Raw genomic sequence first — 22,568 nt, 5'->3', positions numbered from 1 at the left:
AATATTTACACAAGGTTTTAATATTTTGAACTTCCAAGCTTTCTACTTTGGTGGTTTTCTTCAAAATTATGGAAGTTTTTGTACTTCCTATAAATCAATTCTGAAAGTTTTAACCCATTTCTAAGGAGTAATATACTTCCAAACTTCCTTTAATGGAAGCCCTGCATATAATTGTAATCATAACACACATCAAATTGACTGATAAAGTATAACTACTTACTAAATAATGCATTTACTGAAATATTGTTTACTGATTTATAACAAGCTTGTGACCCTGTTTATAATAGCAGAAAGCATGACAAATATTAAATGATTTGTGATTGCTAAAAGGTTTACTGTGGTCTACTATAGTATCACAAGGCAGAAATACCATGTTTTATGTTCATTTTTATTAGCAAATTGAACTCAAAATCCTTCATTAGAAACATTGTTGTTGACATCTATCAACCCATTTTGAAAAATCAAAACAAAAATATTAATTGTGATAAGTCTTGTTTGGGAGTAAGAGTGCATCTTTAAAAATAGTGTGTGTTTTTTTCACTTTATATGAAATATGTACCAATTCAATTTGACAAATGAGACAAAAAATTTAAGTTAGGAAATAGAAGTAGTAATTGTACATAATACAAAACAACAACAAAATTGACGAAGCTCAATATAACAGGAAATCTATATGAAAACAAAACTCATTCAAGGCCATAATTATTTAAACTGAATTAAGGTATTTAAGTAATACACACTTTAATAAAAGCTTTCACCGACAACATAGTTATTATCAAGGTACACTATGGGACTTTTATCCAAATTTTGAAGATATTTTACCGTGAATTAAAAAGTTATTTAAGTTTCATTACACCCAACCCCAAACTCCAAGAGCTACAAAGAGCGACAGGTAAATATTTTGTCTATATTTGATTTTTGTTTCACATTATCAGAGCTTATGAAATAAACACAACAATTTCTGGTGAAATAAACTTCAGTTAACAGAAAACATAAGTTCAACCGAACAGCATTATTGATACACATACAAAAAATCATTTTTATTGATCTTGTGAGTCTTCTGAACAGAGCACTATTTCGATGTTTGAAAATATAAAGCAGTTTTATAAATCCATAAAAAAATAATTAATAATAAGACAACCTGCTGAAATCATTTTAAATATTTTCTATGATGTCTAATAAACAATTTAAAAGACAATTTATGATAGTTTACCGTTCAATTTTGAAGAAAATATACATAATGTCATGTAACCAAACATTTTTATAGCTAATAAAATGCTTAAAAATCAACCCTTTTCTTGTAAAAATTGATAAAGCTTTATTGGACTTATTCATAAACTGTAATCATTCAAATAAATGAATTTTATGTATGATTCTTACTCAGATTTAAAAACAATGAATGTACTTTCAAATTAAAATATGTAAAGAAACAATAACACTATGTACATGAAGGCGGTAATGCCCCTCCAAAAATGTCAGAGTGAAAGTTCTCAACTAATTTGTCTTTTTAATATTATAACATGTAAACAGTCTCTGTAGGTAATCGATGTCTATTTGTTTTATTTTGTCAATGGTATTCTTACATTTAGAATTTTTCACAATAAGTCTTCACTCTTAAACATTTGAAGTTTGGTCTGTTCCCATGCGTTTGTAATTGTAGTGTGTGTCACAGATGATAATTACTCAATGCTGAGTCAATGATGATTTGGTTTTTATGCCCCTTCAGGTTCTTTACCCATCTAGAATGTTTAGTGCTGTAAAGGAAAAAAAAGTACTTTAAAAGCCTTTCTAACTTATTAGTATAGATAATAATACTGCCATACATATACAAAATAAAATATAAACAGTTTAATATTTCTCGACATTATTTAAAAAAAACAACAACAAGCTGATACATACATGTAGATAATATATAAAGAAAATGACTAAATTTATCAATAAAATTCATCATCAACATCATCATCATCATCATCATCATCATCATCATCATCATCATCATCATCATCATCACCACCACCACCACCACCACCACCACCACCACCACCACCACCACCACTACTTGATTATTGAATACAGTGAGTTTATAAAACAACAAACACCAACTCAAATATGTTTTATATGAAATACTCACATCATCTCTATCAGATGTGACTGCCTTGTGGATGACATGGATGTCAAATCTGTCTGAATGATCCAAGATAGTATTTAATGCAGGCTGGAATTATTCATAACCCCAATTTGTTGACTTAGTAATATTCAGTCATTTTCCTACCTGAAAGAAATTAGACTTCTGATTATCAACCGACAGAAACTACAACTGTGAAAGACAAATGCACATGTATCAATTATACATTCTGCACTAATATCCGTTTTAGCCAAGAGTAAGTTGGTAAGCACAAATGTGAAGTTGTTGTGCATATGGTTGATAATGATTAACAACAGTACGTGGTTTAAGCGAGACCTACACCAAGCAAATGAATGTCGTTAGTGTCATAGCTGTCGTGGCTTCCAGCCCGAAACCATGTACGTGTTTTCTTACAGTTTTTTTGATAATATGCAGTTTGTAAACAAATAATGGGTATGTTCATGTATTATGGTATGTTAAAAATAGGTCACATACCAAAACACATCATTTCTAAACAAAATTTTAAGTCTAATATTTTTCTAAGATAAAACAATCAAATAATAGATTACATATTCATTTCATATACATAAATAATGTGCATAAGTACATTTAAAAATATGAAACATGTACATAATGTACCAGTCAGTTGTAACCATGGCCCCCAGGTCCGGGGTTATGCCGGGGATAGCCGGGGAAACAGCTGTTTTTTTTACCTTTCAGGTGGCCCTGCAGTGCCGGGTGAATGCGGTGGTTTTGTCTTCGAGCAAAATATAGCGGGGAATATGCCTTACCTAGGCTCCTAGGGGTGCGGGGGCATATGGCAGGGATTTGACCATCAGTTTGTCCTCTCAGTACGAGGATTTTACCTGGGGTTGGCTGGACCGAAAGTCAAAATCCCGGCTATTCCCCTGACCTGGGGGGGGGGGGGGCGTGGTTACAATTGATTGGTGCATTATGCACCAGTCAATTGTAACCACGCCCCACCACCGCATTCACCCGGCGCTGCGGGGACACCTCGAAGTTAAAAACACGGTCCTTTTCCCCCGCTATCCCCGGTATACCCCCGACCGGGGGGGGGGGGCGTGGTTACAATTGACTGGTGCATAAGTAGATGTAACATTTATAATAATATATAATTATAGTACATGTATGTTAAGAAATTAACACGCTGTCTTAAAATTTAGCAAATAAAAATGATTTAAGAATTCCAAAGATAAATTAAAAAAAAAAAAAATTTTGAACACATCAACGTACAAAACTACTCAAAGATACTTACATACATAGCCCTTTGATACGAATATCCCAGTTCCATGCCGATTGTTGACATTCGTTTTTTCGACAGAAAATCTTCTCTTACGCTTATAATTCACTTATAATCTATGTTTTACTGTAATGACTCAAATTGTTAGGTGTATCGTAATCAACTGTCAGTGTGCACTTTTAGTGTTTACTTATTTTAAACGTATATTCATGATAAAATCATCACCCGAGTTTCCAACTACTACGATGCAGAAATTCCATTATTGACCTATGAATAGCGGGGATATACCTTCTGGTTCTAAAAATAGCAACATCCGGTATGTGTTACAACTCGGGGACGAACGTAATAAAATTTTACTAATGTCACCTTCAACACATTAACAAATAAAGTTAGGTGAACATTTAATTCCAATATCAATTATATTAAAGGAAAAAGATTACCTCATGGTTTATCAATGCAGTAAACATAACAAAACAACATAAAACATAATTATTCCCATTCACATAATTACCGGTCTACACATTTTACATTTCCAGCACATGATATTTCAGATATTTCAGGTAACCAATCGGATAACGTAAACGAATCGGGAACAGTTATTAAACTTATTTGTCGTTCTTCCGAAATAATGTTTTGAAGATAAATTGAAGACTATCTATTCAACCATAAAAAGCATTTTATCACCCATGCGATCGCCACCCATTTGCATTTTTTAAACATTATAAAATAACAGTAAAACCTAACTGTCAACCAACTTAAAAACCGCTCCTACCACTAACTAAAATAAATTCCCATTCCATAATAGGCGCGCACTTCAGTGCGGCGCCAATAAAAGTCCGTTCAACTGATGTTTCCGGCGACTTTTTCATGGAGAAATACTTCCAGAAGTCTTTTGGGCATTTACGTTTTAAGCCTTCAATGTCTTTAATTCATTTTCATGATATACACCTTAAATCTTTCGTGCGATTTCTTAGATGCATTTGCACATGTTTCCATAGAAAAAAGCCCAATAAACTCAATGAAGAGAATTTGTACTTGCTTTTTGATGTACTTGCACTTGTACTTTTCGACTGCTACCAGTGTTTTGATGGTTGATGGTCACTAAAACCGAAATTGTATAACAGCTCAGTTGGTCATAGGCAATTGTTTACATTATATTTTTGCATGAATGTAAATTAGAAAACAGTTGCAAAATCACTCTCTTAAAATGGTACTGCTACGGATTTCTAAAGTACTGTTGATACCTCCGATCTTTTTTTCTGCATCAGCTACTGAACACAATACATTTCAAAACATTTCAATATAGAACTCTACAAAGTTTTGCTTTATATTTCATACTGGGAAAATGTTATGTGCATATGTGAAGGTCAAATTTTCGCATTGGTACCTTGCAAAAATTGCCTCATTAATTATTTCTGATTACGAGAATTTCATAGCATACGTACGATATAAAACGCGTCCGCAATATTCCGTCGAAAGGTATTTCGTCTACCACGACTTCTCGTCGAATAAGATATTTGGTAGATTTGTACAATTTGTTGATTATAAAAATTAATCTTATTATTTAATCAACCGAATTGGCCAAAGTTCATATGAAACCCGTCTAGAATATTGGTCAACTTTTCGTATCCATTATCGACTAGTTAAAAATCTCACGAACAGTTTGCACTAAAAAAGATGGATTTGTTAATTTGGAGAGCGTTTTGTTAATTGAAACTTAATTTATAACATTAAAATGTATATATGTTGGTATGTTTCAACTTCATTACATTTGAACCAGTGCAATTTCATTTTAGTTTATACTAATTTATCAAAACCGATGGTGACGAAAACGTCAAGCTTATTAAATCTCTCCCGAGTCCGTTTGCTGGGCAGAGACCTGGACTTTGATCTTTTGTTTGAGACCCTATGGGAAGACTCAAATATTAATTTCTGTCTATATTAATACAGAATCATCAATATAACACCGGAGACTACAGAGACAAGCAACAGAATGAAGTTCAATACTTTGATAAGATTTACCTTTTACGTTTTTTCTTTATTTAGGATTGTTGGGATAAGGGTGAGGTTTGTGCACGTAAACTGGTTTAAACCCCCAGTACATTTACATTTTACTGACCGTTCCAAGGCGGTTCCCAACAATCCTTGATAAACATACCTAGTTTTTTATGTATAGTATGTATGCACTGTACTGTTTGTAGAGTTTTGTGCTGTTCTTCCATGTTTCTTGTTTGTGATTTATTTTTTGTGTTCTATGTCTTTGGCGTTTACCCAGTGCTATTAAACTGGGTTAATGTTTATGTATTGCTACTGAGCTTGTTTCTGTAGTTTTAAACATAAGTACTCAACCAATATTTTGTATGAGACATAATGATGAAGGCCACACAGACACTAACAAGAGACAATCTCCTGTTTTAAGTCATACTGATCGACTCGAAACAAAAACTAACGAGAAACAATCTCCTGTTTAAAGTCATACTGATCGACTCGAAACAAAAACAAACGAGAAACAATCTCCTGTTTAAAGTCATACTGATCGACTCGAAACAAAAACTAACTAGAAACAAACTCCTGTTTTACGGCATAATTATCGAGGCCAAACAGTCACTTACAATCCTTTCTAAAGGCATAATGATCGAGGTCAAAAAGAAACAAATGAAGACAAACAACTACACAAAGGCATAATGATCGAGGATAAAACAGACACTAACAAGAGAAATACAACTACACAAAGGCATAATGATCGAGGCCAGACAGACACTTACGAGAGACATTCAACTGTTTAAAAGCCTACTGATCGTGGTCAAAACGAGATACAAACAATTGACAAAGGCATAACTTTATAGGCCAAACAGTCACTGACTAGACACAATCTTTTATTTAATGACATACTGATCGAAGCCAAACATACACTAACGAGAGAAGACCTGCTGTTTAAAGGCATAGTGATCCAGGTAAAACAGACCAGAAGCATGAAATACAACCAACCCTCAGGTTAAAGGTGCAACATTGATCAAGGACAAAACAAACATCAACGTGGAACAAACATCAACGTGGAACAAACATCAACAAGTATCTATATCGGTAGCTTTATGGGACCGTCATGGTCACCATTAATAGGGGATTGCACTTTAAAATTTGGATACTAAAATACAGAGTTTTTGCAAGAGTGAATATTATCAGAATTCACTGTTGAGACACTGAGATTGTTGAAATCGTATACATTTCTGAAAATGTTTAAATGTTTGAAAATATCTCAATTTGCTGAACAAGCTTTGACTGGTTCATACTGATGTTATAACAAGATTGTCAATAGTTCAGTACTTAAAGTTTTTAACTCTAATTAAACGTCTCTGGCACTGGGATGTGGGGATGTCGCGTATGTTCATAGCCGGTACGTGTCCTTCCACACCCGTATACAGACGAGTAACCGCTGCCGCTTTCTTAAGACACTGAGGGGTGGTAGTTCTAGTTGTTTGAGCATATTAGTAACGCAATCTTCTTGTCTTGATAAAAAGTGGTTGTTGATGAATCTTGCAGCTGATATCATGCTACCATTTTCAAAATTGAAACGTACAACTGCGAGATTTGCGGATTTTCTGTATGTTTTGGGGCAGCGTCTGAGGAAACCGAAAGTAGGATTTGATAAGTTTATTCACGTCATGAGTATGATTTTTAGACTCAGGCTCAGAAAATATTTTTTTACTTGTGTTGTAAAATTCTAGTACAGGAGCAAATATGGTTAAAATGGCTGTATCTGTTACAAATAATATGTTCTACAATCAGGAATACATGTTTTGTTAAAATAAATAATATTATAGATATTCTAAGAATTCAGCTTTTTGAGCCTGGGTATAAAACTCACACTTTAAACGTAAGTGAATACGGCACAAGAACTGCGAAATACTATTTGCTTTTTTTAATAAATATTGGGGTAATGCCTTGAAACGTCAACCTTTCATGTTTACAAATAACTCCCATTGATTAAATATATGAGCAATAAATACAATATTATTGGTTCGATTTGCCATACGTTCGTGCAATATAAACGTTCAGGCGCGGTCCACAAGGCGTGCAAGTGCGGATCATAAACATGCTCAATTAATACACAACTGGCATTGTTTTGTTTACTCAGAGATAAAACACTATCCTTTAACTATAACACTGATGTATGCTCAATTAATACACAACTGGCATTGTTTTGCTTACTCAGAGATAAAACACTATCCTTTAACTATGACACTGATGTATCTGCCTTTATAAATATAATTTTATCCACTGACCAGTATAACATAATAAACAAGAGCTGTCACAGTATGTGACGAATGCCCCCGAATGTGACATTTACCTATGAATACGGTCAGTACATGAAAAGTTAAAGATCAAACAAATACATATGGCAAGTTATTTCAAAATGCCTCTGAACATAAAAAAATACCACCAATACTTGACAAGCTACATTCTTATGTCCTTATATTCAGCATTCCATTGTGAATAAACACAAAGTGTATCATTCACCTTAGAGGTAGGGACATGGGTCTTGCACGTGGCACGCCGTTTGGTATGTCGAACACATGTGGCAAGTAATTTTAAAATCTGTCCATACAAGAAAAAGTTACAGCCCGGACATAACAACCAATACTCTGTATCCTTATATGCAGCACTCAATTGTGAATAAACACCTAAATGTGACCTTGACCTTAGAGGTAGGGACACGATTCTTGCACGCGATACGTTGTCTTGGTATGTTGAACACATGTGGCAAGTTATTTTAAATTCTGTCCATACAAGGGAAAGTTACAGCCCGGACACGACAACCTATACTCTATGTCCTTCTATGCAGCATTCCATTGTGAATAAACACTTAGAGTGACCTTGACCTTAGAGGTAGGGACACGGGTCTTGCACGCGACACATCGTTTTGGTAATTCGTACACATGTGCCAAGTTTTTTTTATAATCTGTCCATACAAGGGAAAGTTACAGCCCGGACACGACAACCTATACTCTATGTCGTTATATGCAGCATTCCATTGTGAATAAACACTAAGTGTGACCTTGACCTAAGAAATAGGGACACGGATCTTGCACGCGACACGTCGTCTTGGTATGCCAAACACATATGGCAAGTTATTTTATAATATGTCCATACAAGGGAAAGGTACAGCCCGGACACAACAATCTATACTCTATGTCATTATATGCAGCATTCCATTGTGAATAAACACCTAAGTGTGACCTTGACTTTAGAGGTAGGGACACGGTTCTTGCACGTGACACGTCGTCTTGGTATGTTGAACACATGTGGCAAGTAATTTTAAAATCTGTCCATACAAGGGAAAGTTACAGCCCGGACACGACAACCTATACTCTATGTCGTTATATGCAGCATGCCATTGTGAATAAACACTAAGTGTGACCTTGACCTAAGAGGTAGGGACACGGGTCTTGCACGCGACACGTCGTATTGGTATGCCGAACACATGTGACAAGTTATTTTAAAATCTGTCCGTACAAGGGAAAGTTACAGCCCGGACACGACAACCTATACTTTATGTCCTTATATGCAGCACTCCATTGGGAATAAACACCTAAGTGTGACCTTGACTTTAGAGGTAGGGACACGGATTTTGCACGCGACACGTCGTCCTGGTATGCCGAACACATGTGGCAAGTTATTTTAAAATCTGTCCATACAAGGGAAAGTTACAGCCCGGACACGGCAACCTATACTCTATGTCCTTATATGCAGCATTCCATTGGCAATAAACACCTAAGTGTGACCTTGACTTTAGAGGTAGGGACACGGTTCTTGCACGCGACACGATGTCTTGGTATGCCGAACACATGTGGCAAGTTATTTTAAAATCTGTCCATAATATTCTGAGTTATTGAGTCGGACGGATGAACGGACGGACGGACGGACAGACGGACGGACGGTGCGATTTTAATATGCCCACCTTCGGGAGCATAAAAAGGTGACGCCTTTGTTTTGTAGATGTATGCATTGGATGACAAGTATTTAAAGTCCAATAACGAGGTTCAAAAGATCTTAAGGTCCATTATTTGGGAGCAGCAGCAATTTTATCACAGTTTTGAAGGCAATACCATACTTTAATATTAATTTGTTATCGTGGCAATAGTGTAGTAGTTAAAGCACATAGTGTAACAACAGTTCTGTAAGTGTGTTCATATTCTAACTTTTTTGTGAGGAAAGGAAGTTTACGCATCTTGTGTTTAAGTACAACACAGCTTTAAGAACTACTTTTGATATAAATGATAGTTTCTTATAAAAAGCAATATTACAAAATACGCTTACGAATAAATGAGTACAGTCTTTATAAACTATCCATATTGTAGTTAAATCATACAACAATTATCACTCTTACGAGGTAGATACCTTTCAGCTTTTACAGTTATTAGTAGTAATAATGAGCTTCGTCAGAAGATGACGAACAGTTTGAAGTTCCTTATTCCATTTGCGTATATAACTTTTTATGTCTGCTGAAATAAATAACATTTTATTATTATAACAGAACTGGCATTTAACGGCTGGAGCAGAAATTTACGTATCTTGCATTTGCGTCTACTTACCAGTTTATCATAAGGAAACGTCTCATATTCCTTGACTGTCTGTCCTTTTATGACGTCCTTTAGTTTAATAGATGTATGATTAAGATGATGGTTTGATCAAGAAATAATGTCATTATATACTTTTGATATAAATTTTGACGTGACGTCATTAACTAATAGCGTTGTAAGTAATGAGCGCACAATAGCGATTTTTCTAGTTATTTTGTGCTATGAATAGAACACCGCATGGAAAACAATCCAGAAGTAGAGCATAGTTTTTATAAGAATAAAGCATGTTTTAGACTTCAAGCCTTATCTAATATTATGCAATATAAAGATTGAGAGTGGAAGATTGGCGAAGCACAATTCTAAACATTTTGATTAGAAGAAAAGTAACACATGTTAAGCCTTCGAAGATGAATATTCTTGTGTTCAAGAAAATAGTTGATCTATACTCTGATATAAGATGTGAAATTACTTTATTACTTTAAATATGAATTCTTTGCAGTGTTAAAAAATGGTCCGTCACATTATTACTTTCCCCCAATTTTTTTCTGAAATTCATATTCTTCCTTTAGGAAAACGCACATTTTGGTATTGAATTATGCTTGCTTTGTTGTATATTAAAAAAAATAATAAAAGAGTAGAAGATCCAACGTAAGTGCTGAAAGTATGTTTAAACATTGTCAAATTATTATTTAAAATGTAGGCTGAATAGTTGTCAATACGATTCGATAGCTGATTGCACATCAATTTTAAATTCTGTTTTATTTCGTAATCTTTAACTGGGCCCAGACAACGATACCTTGAGCTGTCAATCAAAGTTACTTCGCGAACTTGCAGAGGGAATAGCGACCTATGGAAAGAAGACGACTGACCAATTGTAAAAATGTGAACCGATTAAAAAAACTCTCTACGAAAATAAATGTTTTTATTCGCGGACAGATCTGCTCTACATGATACAGAGTTACAGTAAATGTGGGATAATCCACTATTGTCATTGGCCAACAAATATGTGCGAACACAAAAATAGACAAATAAGTTACTCTAAGTCTTAGTTATCGAGAACAAAGCAGTGCGCATGCGACGACTTATTGGAACTTATCTGGTATATAAAGCTATGTTTACAGAAAAGTGCCACTACTGTTTGGTATATCAAATAGCTTGAAACAAATAACTGATAACTTTTCAATGTAAGTATATATTTGAATTGTTTTTTGGAAATTGAACACAGCTGCGAACGACGATGTGCTCGGTTCCTGTTAATATATACTGTTTGAGATTGTTATCATTTTTTCGCATTTATTAAGTTTGCTCAAATACGACAACTTGGTATTAAACTTAAAAATCTTTCATAAAAAGCAACAGCATGAAGCTCCTAATTGTCTACAGAAAATCATAGCATATAAATATCACTTTAAAAATGGTTAAACGTATGAACATCACAATATTTTGCCAAGTGTTTGAATTGAAAATGTTTTATTTTTCAGATGAGGACGATATTTGCTGCAAAAATGATTTATCTGCTTGTATTAGCTTATTTCCAAGCCACCGTTGTGTCAGCTTTTGGCGAGGCTATTGCAGTTCTATCCGATCGCCATGAAAATACGAACAGACAGGCCGATGTGAAATTCGAGCCACATACCTTATTCAGGGTCGTCAAAGACGATGGTTTGTCTGAATTGAACGATGTCGACGGCTCAGACAATAATGCAAACATTGCAATTCTCCTAGCGTCGAATGGTCCCGAGGGAAACAAATCAAAACGGAAGCATAAGAAATCGAAACGTTCAAAACGCCGCCGACGACATAGCGGACACGGTGATTCTCAGCGAAATCGACATACTAGAAAAGTATGCCAGACACAAACTAGTTACGAATACAAAACAGAAGCAGAAGACATCTTTGGACACAACGTTCAGATACATCCAGAAATTCCCATTGGTAGGATAACGGTCGACCAATTCTTCCATGAAACCTACTGTGCGAAAGAAAAATGTAACTGTGCTGGGATAAGAACAAAAAAGTTCACATCTTCTTGTGAAACCACGTACAGTTATACGTACGCTCGTGCTATTAAAAATGGCGAGATTGGTTGGACTTATATCAAAGTAAGATCAGGTTGTAGCTGTGTAATTCATGAAAAAGACAATAACCCTGAGAATGTATGGGATATGTTGTAGCAAGTGAAATAAATTTTTTGTCAATGTCAGTATGTTCTTATGACTGTGTAAATGTTATTCATTACAACGCAGATTTGCCTATTGCTTTACCTCATTATCTCTTGTTGGTAGTCCTGCAAGTGAACCCTTTTTATGTTATTTTTATCTTGACTCAATTATACAGGATTTGAGTCAGTAAAATTGTTTATCTGTGTCATTGTCAATTCTTTTTTTAATGGAATTCGGTTGTTTGTTATTGTTCAAAATGTTAACTGCTGTAACAACATTGTTGTTAACCGTTATTTGATAGCATGCACTATATTAGCGTACACGATAATGTTGAAAAATAAAATATGAAAATAACAACACTGTTTTGCTGTTGTTTTTAAACATGATCATAGTAGGTTCTTGACTGCATGGCTTGTTCCAATCTCATATGCAGTGAACTCCCTAAACAAACAAAGACCAGAACCATTGGATATAAATTCCTTTTTGTAAAAAGTTGAAATATAATTGAAATTTCTTCAAAACCAATTCTCTAGATATCGTAGTTATGGCAATGATCCGTTATCTTATGTGTATCTACTGAAAATGAATCATTTCCAAGGTTTTCTTAAATTTTGACTCTCAGTTGCAGAAATCTGTCCCATTTTAATAAACAATTCGTCGTACATCTTACTTAATCACTTTTTATAAAACGATTTAATAATGTCAGTTGTGAGATCCCATAAAATGTACGTTAATACACACAATAAAGGTGAAAGTTATAATAACCTTTGTATGTGCAACACAATACCTCAGGACTATCCGTCCTTTTTAACAGTTTGCTAGCAAACAAATATTGTCCTAAATCATACCAGGCATACAATACAACAGATGTTCTTATTGAATTGTTAACATTTTGAAAGTTATGAAAGAGAGCTATTGACAATTCAATCTCTTAAAAGGTACATCTGCGAATTTGATAAATTTAATAATACTCATTCTGCATCAACTACTCAACTCTTCATTTTAGTAGTGATGTCAAATGGCGACGCACATGTATTTTGCGACGTTCCATTTATTCATTTCTGGGCTGTAGAGAATATGCGCCCAAATCATTGAAATAATAGTGAAATACTTTGTATGAGGTTTATAAAAAACACTTGCGCTTGGGTTCGTTTAAATGGACGAACATGGCTGAAAGGAACGCAAAATTAACATATCTGTAAAATTATTGAGACTTATGGCCAGCGTTTTCTATGTAATATAGGAGATAATGTCGTTGAAGATAATTGTTGCCGACACAAGACAGGTAGCATTTTTTAAACGCAGTGATATCCCTTGAGGGATAGAGAAAGTCCATACACGTCGCACGACCAATAGGAATAAAGTTTTATCATTGATTCAAGAACTTATTTTATTTTATCTCATTGCCAAAAACTTTTGTTTTATTCTTTAAAATATGAAATCTAAAAGCCGAATTATATATTATTACGCGGTCACGTGATTTGTTATCATGATCATAACGTGATATGCCTGAAAGTACATTTATTGAATTAAAAAAAAAACAACAACATAAAACTTAAAAATACTTTGGGATTTATTCGGTTTAGAGCATTTTTTAACGTTTTTGTACATGCTACAAACTTCAACTTGACGTTTGAGAGTACGTATTATTACTCAAGATGCTAAACAAACACGTAAGAGATCACAATTACGGTGAATTTCATTTTTAAAGCCAAAGTGGCGTCGTAAAGCAGGCGACATGGCAGTTGAGCATATTCGATTTGCAATAGCGGTTTTTCCTACAGGATTCGATCCGTAGATAACCTGTAGGCAGTCGTGCAGGGCCCTTAAGCATCAATAAGTTAAACAGACACGTTATTTTTTTGTTTATTTTAAAATTTATGCATTTGGGTCCTACATCTTTGAGCGTTGATTGTAACGACTTAGACGTCTCACCAATACAAGTCGTAACCATTATTTGAGCTTTGGATAGATCATTGTTATGACCAACATTAAAAAATTACCTCTAAAGTGTTATTTATGTACCACTGCCAACTGTATTAAATAATTTTTGAATGAATATTTACCACTTTAGATGCATGTTTCCATTGGTCGTCTATATATCACAAAAGTAAAACCTCCCCACCCCCTTATCCAGTTAACTTTTAATGTCAAAATCGGATAATAATGACTTAAATACACCAAAATGTACCATTTCAGACTCAAAATAAGGACACATTCTGGGGAAATGATCAAAATCCCCATACTATAATTAATAAAGACCATATATTTTTCAATCGCGCGTGTAAAGCTGCGCATCCAAGTTATATGAACCCCCCTAAAACCATGTTTTGGACCAACTCCTGTATCATATACGAAAGATAAACAAAACGGAAGTGGAATTTAAATAGACATTCTAGATGTAATCATAATTCAAACTGTTTCAGTCAATGTGCAGTTCTATATTTATGTTTATTGTTATATATATATAACTGGTATAAAGTTGTTGCGTGCTGTACAGAAGCTTACAACTAACCATTTCAATCGAAAGAAAAACCTATGTAGTACTATGCAAATACTCTTTGAACTTCTACTACCTTTCAATCAAAGAGAGATAACTGAAAATATCAGAAACTACATCAACAACAACACCTACAAGTTTTTGCATCGGTAATAAATTTCTTTAATCAACATTCATTGAATATTCCTCATGAACTCAGGTGGCAATTTTATGAAGGACGAACATCCCACGGACAAACTTGCGATTGGTATATTTTAGTGCATTAATAACAGGGACAAGCACGGAAGTGGTCAAATATTCAAAAATATTAATACTTTCAGTGGACCTAAAAAACTATTTCTAAGAATGCATTTCAGCGAAGACCATTTGAACGTAATGTTTTATGGGTATAAGTATGCGTTCATCTACTAGACGTGTTATTTACTAGAATGTATAGAAATACAGTTTCTTCATTTTTTATATCGATTGTTAAGAAAGTTATTTTACCACAAGTTAAGTCACTCTAGTTGGCACGATGTTGAGAGTGCGGTCTTGTCTTGTGGGGGAAACCGGAGAATCCGGTGAAAACCAACCGGTCCGGCTTGGTGACCAACAATCAAACTCACATATGTTCAAGCTGAGAAGCGAACAACTCGGGTCGCCTTGGTGAGAAGCGAATGCTCTAACCACTGCACTTAGAGATACGGTGATGCAATATAACAGGTCAATGTCCTTAAATGCCGGGCATCAATTTCAGATATCGGAAAAGAAATTCTTAAGGGCAATGAATTTGTTATTGCATTGGACAAAGGCAAAAAAACATAAGATGACTTATATAAACATTACGTCTAATCACGTGTTTCCAAAAATGTAAATTAAGAAGACAACGAGTACGTCACGTGGTAACCACAACACCGAGGACGTATTCTGTCTCATCCAATGCATTCGTGTAAAGGAGAGATTTTATTTTTATCTTGTGCTGGGTGTCTGTTGGTCTATATACCTGATAGGATCGATTTGCGATATTGTTAAACCCGTACACCGTTTGGCGTATCATTATATCCACGTATTACAAGAGACCGCATTAGTTTGAGTGACATATTTTAAAATTGATTCAAGTTGGAAGTTGTATGTATGTATTCATGGAAAAGGTAAACCAAGGTCAGATTTCTAAAGATGTTTACGAGAACTTTTCCATCGAGCAATGGAACTTTTGTTTCATTACACATGTATATCTATAAATAGAAAATTGATAGACACCTTCAAATAGGTAACATTATATCCATTAACGGCTTTATATAAACGTCACACCAGCCGATCCAAATTCATTTTAAGAAATTCACACTCTGCTAGCTCAACCCCTTTCAATAACCAACATTTCCAAAAATGTAGATTATGATGGCAATGTGAAGTTAAAAGGCACAAGTACGAATGTGGTTACCAATTCGTCCTCGACGTATTTTGTCTCATCCCAAGTCTTCGTGTGAGGGAGAGATGTTGATTTTGGGCTGGTGTATGTCTGTCTATATACCTGCTGGATGAACTAACGATTACTCAGAGCCAATATTAATATTATCGTAAAAAATAGATTTGCGTTTCACTATATTCACATATTAAAAGGACCCGCATTTGTTTGTACGAATAGGTCAAACAATGATTTAAGTTGTAAGCTCTAGTAACGTATTCATCGACAATACTTTGCAAATGGTATGTCTAATAGCAATACGTATCTCAAGACGCTATAGAATTTAGATTCTGAGATATTTTAATTACACATAAGTAACTAGTCACATCAATGTTCTATTTTTGTGTGCCAGACTAAACAGTCCTCAATGAATCAAAATAATGACAACATTGGTATCCCATTTCATATTAAGAACACCCCGAAAACATATTTATGGTTTCTGAACACATTTGTTGAGCACCTATTAGAAATTTAAGATACGGGTAAAATATTAACATTTCTCAAACTAGTTTCAGTACTTCAAATCATTTTGTCCTTCGCCATTTTAAGAAGCTATTGACCGAATGTGGGTATGTATAATTAATAGAAAAAGAATACTGTCCTTACTACTATTCTGAAATTTCTTGTTCGTTTTACAAAACCTCCTTGTTCGCGTAATCTTTATACCTTTAAATTCACACCATTGAATCCGTCATTACATTTGAATTAGAAAGGCTTACAATTACACGTATTCGAGTTAGGGAGGCATACATTTTATATAAAACAGACATGTCTTGATTTTGGAATGTTCTGATTAAGTTATATTTAACAATAACAAATGTTGGAAACTAAGAATTTTAAATACGTATTTATTTCTCGGTCGACATTCTTTCCAAAAGTGGACAATTCCACTATCACCCTATAAGCCATTTACTGCAGTAGTATATATTTTGATACCGTGAGCAAAAAAACTTATAACTGTTTTTATTCAAAGACAATATGGAAGGCAAAGAGTCATTATAATCAAGGTTATCTTGAACAACCTGGGCTTGCTTCGGGCGTGTGAGTTTTTTTAACGTTTTTGGACATTTTTTCTCCATCTGGAACGACAGAAAGTTCTAACATTACTGATATCTTCCGCTACCTTATGGGAAATTTCCATTAGGATTGTAACTGAGGTATAACAATTCAAATTGTATCTCACTATAAATAACTAATGTTTGTATGGAAAACTATAGTAGTTTCATGTATTGTTCGTTATAGTCGATCGCACTTGACCCGCAACTTAACCGTATCGTCACAAAGACATTTGTATGAAACCTTGCTACAATAAACCGAAGTATATTCCTAAATATTCCTGACTAAACTGTGACAAATGATGAGCCAACATTCTCAAACAAAATTTAACGAATTCGTATACAATGTTTGTATAATTTTGTCCGATCGTGAAACATAAGAAGCTGCGCAAGGGCTATGTAAAGGTTTCAAAGATATCTTAGCGCATCGTGGCTGTTCCACGATTAAAAACATTCATGGCGGCCCTCCTTGACCTATGACCTTGACCTATGACGTTAACGTTTAATCCATCGAGATGTGTGTACCAGCCGTCAGGAATATGTATTCTTATATAAAGAATTAAAAGGGAAAATGCAGATTGGGAAAATGTTACTTCTAGCATGTTACTTATTTGACAGCAATACATTTTCTTAAAGTTCAGTTAAAACCCAATTTATTTATAAATAAATATCGTTTGTGATGTTTCTGATAAAAAAATAACTGACTTTGAACTTAAGACCCATTAAGTGTTCTAGAAAAACATTTACATAGGGCCAGAATATAGCATTTATTTTTCAATATTAACCTCTAAGATATTTATGTGTTTTTTGTTTTATTTCTGAGAGCAGGTATTTGACTTAATTCGAAGTATAACAATTGTTATTTATACTCAGACTTTAATAAAATAAAAATCTAGAACAGCATCCTCAATCTTAAATATACAGAGAGTGCATTAAAGGTCACTTTTGTCCCATTAAATTAACTGATGTTTCCTTTTAGACCAGACTTCAGCCTGCAAAACAAAAATCAAAAAATGAGATAGCAGTTTATAACAGTTTATTAACAAATATATCTAGACAAAAATGCCCATGCGTATACAAATTAATTACAAAATTTGTTTCTTAACATAGTAACCGTACATTCATATAAGCAACTGAACAGAATATAAATACAGCAATTCATGCGATCAAAACAACCTATCAATATACTTACAGTTTAGTGTGAAGCAGGTAATGTTGGTAAAAGTTCCCGTTATTCAGTAAATATCTTTCCTAATTTTCACTTAATAAGTGAGTTTCACTCTTGTCCCAGCAATATGAACTGTCTACTGTCCGATTTAAGACTAACTTGTTTTGGGCTAAACGGGTTTTGCAAAAAATCGTTATAATTAAATTTTGGATCGAAAATGCTATTTTGTGCCTTACACATAGTTCTGTTGAATTATTTTAAATGTTTGGAGTACGTTAAAATCGCCGATGTTGGCAACCTAAAATAAGCTATCTAAAACCAAACTGAAAAAAATGTGATCTAAATAGTTCATGTTGAATACTTAGGTAGTCATTTTAATGTATTTTTGTATGGCTTTCGTCTCTTCTTAAGTCGGTTTTGTTATTCGTCTGCAAAAATCGGTCTTTAATGCCCGTTAAAATTAACCTAAAATGTTAACAATACTTACAAAAACAGAAAGCGATTTGTTGATATAGTTTTACATGTATAATACTATATCAAATAGGGCATCAAGTTCAGATTTCATAACATATTTATACAATATTTTCCATAGAGCAAATATGTTTTCATGGAGCAATGAACTTGTTATTGCACTATATCTGGAAACAGAAAATTGATACACACCTAGACATATAGGTAAAATAAATATATCACAGGGCTGATATATATGGTGGTTAAAGCAGCAGATCCGTCTGATAAGTTAACACTCTGCCATCCCTTTCAAAAATCAGAAATGAATGGCAACGAGTACGAAGTAGTATTAACCACTGCGCCTATTTAACTCATCCCACTTCGAAGCGTAAAGGAGACGAGTTGTGAGTCTTAGGTTCGTATACATTTTTTTCTTATTATTGCATCTTATTTGGAAATAGAAAATTGAAAACACCTAGACATAAAGACGCTTATAATAACTGTTATAATAAGCATAAAAGGGTTTATATGTAAACGTAACACCAGCCGACCGAAATAATGTTTAAGACAATCACGCTCTGCTAGCTGAATAAATCAAAGCGCTGATAGCGCTGCATGAACAGGGTTTTATACGGGTTTTCACCATTATGATTCACGATGATGTGTGTTTTTATAAGGTGCTGATATGTTGCACAGTGAATCTTGGAGTCCCCGTGTAAAACAACCACAGGGGCCGCCCCAGGCTTATTGAAGCATGATGGTAAATGAAAATTTAATATTTTATTGATAATAAAATTAATGTCGCTGTGTAAGAAGGCAAACAAGGATGGGAAATGTAACCAATCCAAGCAGAACTCCATCATATGGTGTTACATATGACTCATATGATATGAGTATATATATACTAATAAAACTTTACTCATTAGAAAGAGTTTGCCTATGTTTGCCTTGTTATTCACAAAAAAATCTTCGAAAATACAACAGATTAAAGTAAAATAGTTTCTTAATTGAAATGATGAAAATTTAAATAACGGATTTCAAACAATTGTGGATGAAACACCTAAAAAAGTTATTAAATCTTCGATATTTTCTTATATTACACCAAACCAGCAAAAATAGAAATCGATTCATTTCAATAAAATTCCATTTTTAAAAATAAATGCACAAACTTCCGTCTTTACGTACACTATAAAAAGTTATATATATCATATAAAGTTAGCATAAAATCTTTAATTTCAAAACTTTTTTCCTTCATTGTCTATATGGTCAACAACTCTCATCTAATTCTATATCGTCAGATAACTCGTCAGCACTTTATCACGTTTGTTATTCCCACGTGGGCTATCACGTGATGTTTTAAGCAGGGGAAACTGCGTGATCATTGAGATCAATGAGACCATTGTTGCTCTCTAGGTCATTCCAGGTTTTAAGATAAGAATACATTTGTAATCCTAAGCGAGGGTGGGTCTATATGTCCAGGTTACCAAATGTAGCAGTTAAATAGTTCAAAAACAAACACAGTGTTCTTCAATATCTCTATATTCAACATTATCGAATGTAGATAAAATATCGGAGCGTCCTGAAAATATAAATATAAACAATCATAAGATAATGAATAATGACATGTTTATAAGTTAACATCGTAAACAGTCTAATATCTTATATGATTTAATCGTGTGCAGTGGCGATTACAACAACACCAACAACAACACAGTACATCAAAAAACAAATCATTGACATGGAACTAACTAATTTATGGAATCAAACACTCCTACTCCCTCTTACTCCCATGGTGACTTCTGTTATCCATGCATGTTATCATCTGTAACCAAACCCAAATATATTAGTGTATGGAAAGAGGCTAAAAGAATATCACGGAACTGCCATTCTCGGTTTAAATACAAAATCTGCTGATGTCGTAAAAATACATGACAAAATTAAATAAATACAGCTGAATGAAATAATGATCATTCCAATCCATTGCTAACCCAAGACAAACACAAAAGTCTACAAATGCAAATCAATACTAACCATCACAACATCAGATTCCAAGTAAAACAATCAAGTTTTTTTAAACAAAGTAAAACAAACATCTCTGTAGACTTCAAGTGTGCACGACAATCAATCAAACTTGAATTTCCCGCTTCTTCTGTACAAAGGCAAGGGAGAGAAGTCTGATTAACTTACTGCATTATCTTATTATGATTATCTCTCTTCTGTAAATTCACTTGGGTTCATCATTGAGTCACGTGATTGAATGGTGCTCTTAGAGTGGGTAGTAATTCTTTGTTTACGTTTCGATGTTCATTCATTTTTTTGGTGCAGGGATACTACTTTAATGTTATCTTTATCTAAGTATAACATATTAAATTATTTAAATAGATATTGCGTTATTATTGCTTCTTGCTTTGTCAAATCTACCTCGGTTATTTGAAACATAGCTTGCAATTTATATAGTGTGCACTTTCTCAAACTATATTTTTGGTGGTAAATCGGCTGGCGACATTGTTACTATTAATAGGAATTTTCTGTTGTGAGTGTCGAGTTTGTGGCTGCACTGAATAGGGTTGAAAACAACCCTGTTCAAAAATCATCGTGTCTAAAAATGTGCCTTAAGAAGGCAAAAAGTACGAAACAGTGGTTACCAAAAGTTGGTCGTACATTGCCCGTTTTTACCAAAAATGTCAACAATTTAGTGAAATTAAAACCTCAATTCATATTTAAGTAAATATATACCCCTTTAAACAAATGACTGTTTAAAATGACTTAACGTTATTAAACCCCTTAAATGATGAGAAATCCTGATCTTGTTTATAGTATAACGAATGAAATCAAATAACTAAGGGAGGCAATAGTGAAGCGGTTACATTATACTAATTATACCAAAAGTTGAAATCGTCACAGTTGCACAATCTGATTGCAGTCAGTGTATACCGTAAAGTTACGACATGTCAGAATATATCGGTGCAAGCATAAGCATTAAACACAAAAAGAACAAACTATTTAAGAAATCAATCGCTCATCATTATATAGTATTTATTTTGGCCATCCAAATGGTCTTGTTTTCGTCGAAGATAATAATAAAATCACCTTTTAAGCAAGTTGTATTTTGGTGTTTTTCGGACGTTATTTAGGGTGATTGAATGGAAATTAACAATTATGCATACACTGCTTAAGTAAACAAAAATAGTTGTTCTTATGATTTGGAAAATTGTTATTCACCAGCAGTTAAAATTGGATATAATATGCGTAAATGAAATTGAGATGGAAGGAAATGCTTTATTTTAACTAACATTTAAAAGTGAATAATCTTTTAGCTGTTTTGTTTTTGAATGTAGTCATATTTGTTGCTGTTTGGTGTTTATATATCAAATATTATTAAAGAACATGTGCATAAAAGAGGTCATCTGAAGCATGCTGAAGTTTCATGTATTTTTAATTTAATACTTATATTAATTGATAACGGGTCTGTGTAGACATTCGGAACTCCTCGGCCATTTTTTTAAAAAACAACCTCGGATGTATTTGGACGGTTTACATACTCGAAAAGTGGTACGTTTAAGTCCGCTGCAAGTAGACCGCGTAGTAATTTTATTTAGCAGTTAAACTATGTGACTTATCTCTTGGGATTCTTAATTATGTTTGCAATAATACAATTCAATGGCAAATAATTTAAACTTAGATCAATAAATACAACTCTAAAACACTCGATTAAATTTATGATATAATTCAAATTTTTACGAACTACTTTAACTGATGTACCTGCATACATCCGAGGTTGTTTTCGATAAAAATGGCCGAGGAGCTCCGAATGGTCTGTGT

This window comes from Mya arenaria, chromosome 12, assembly GCF_026914265.1.
Source record: "Mya arenaria isolate MELC-2E11 chromosome 12, ASM2691426v1".
In the NCBI taxonomy this organism is placed as follows: domain Eukaryota; kingdom Metazoa; phylum Mollusca; class Bivalvia; order Myida; family Myidae; genus Mya; species Mya arenaria.
This window is presented reverse-complemented; position numbering follows the sequence as displayed.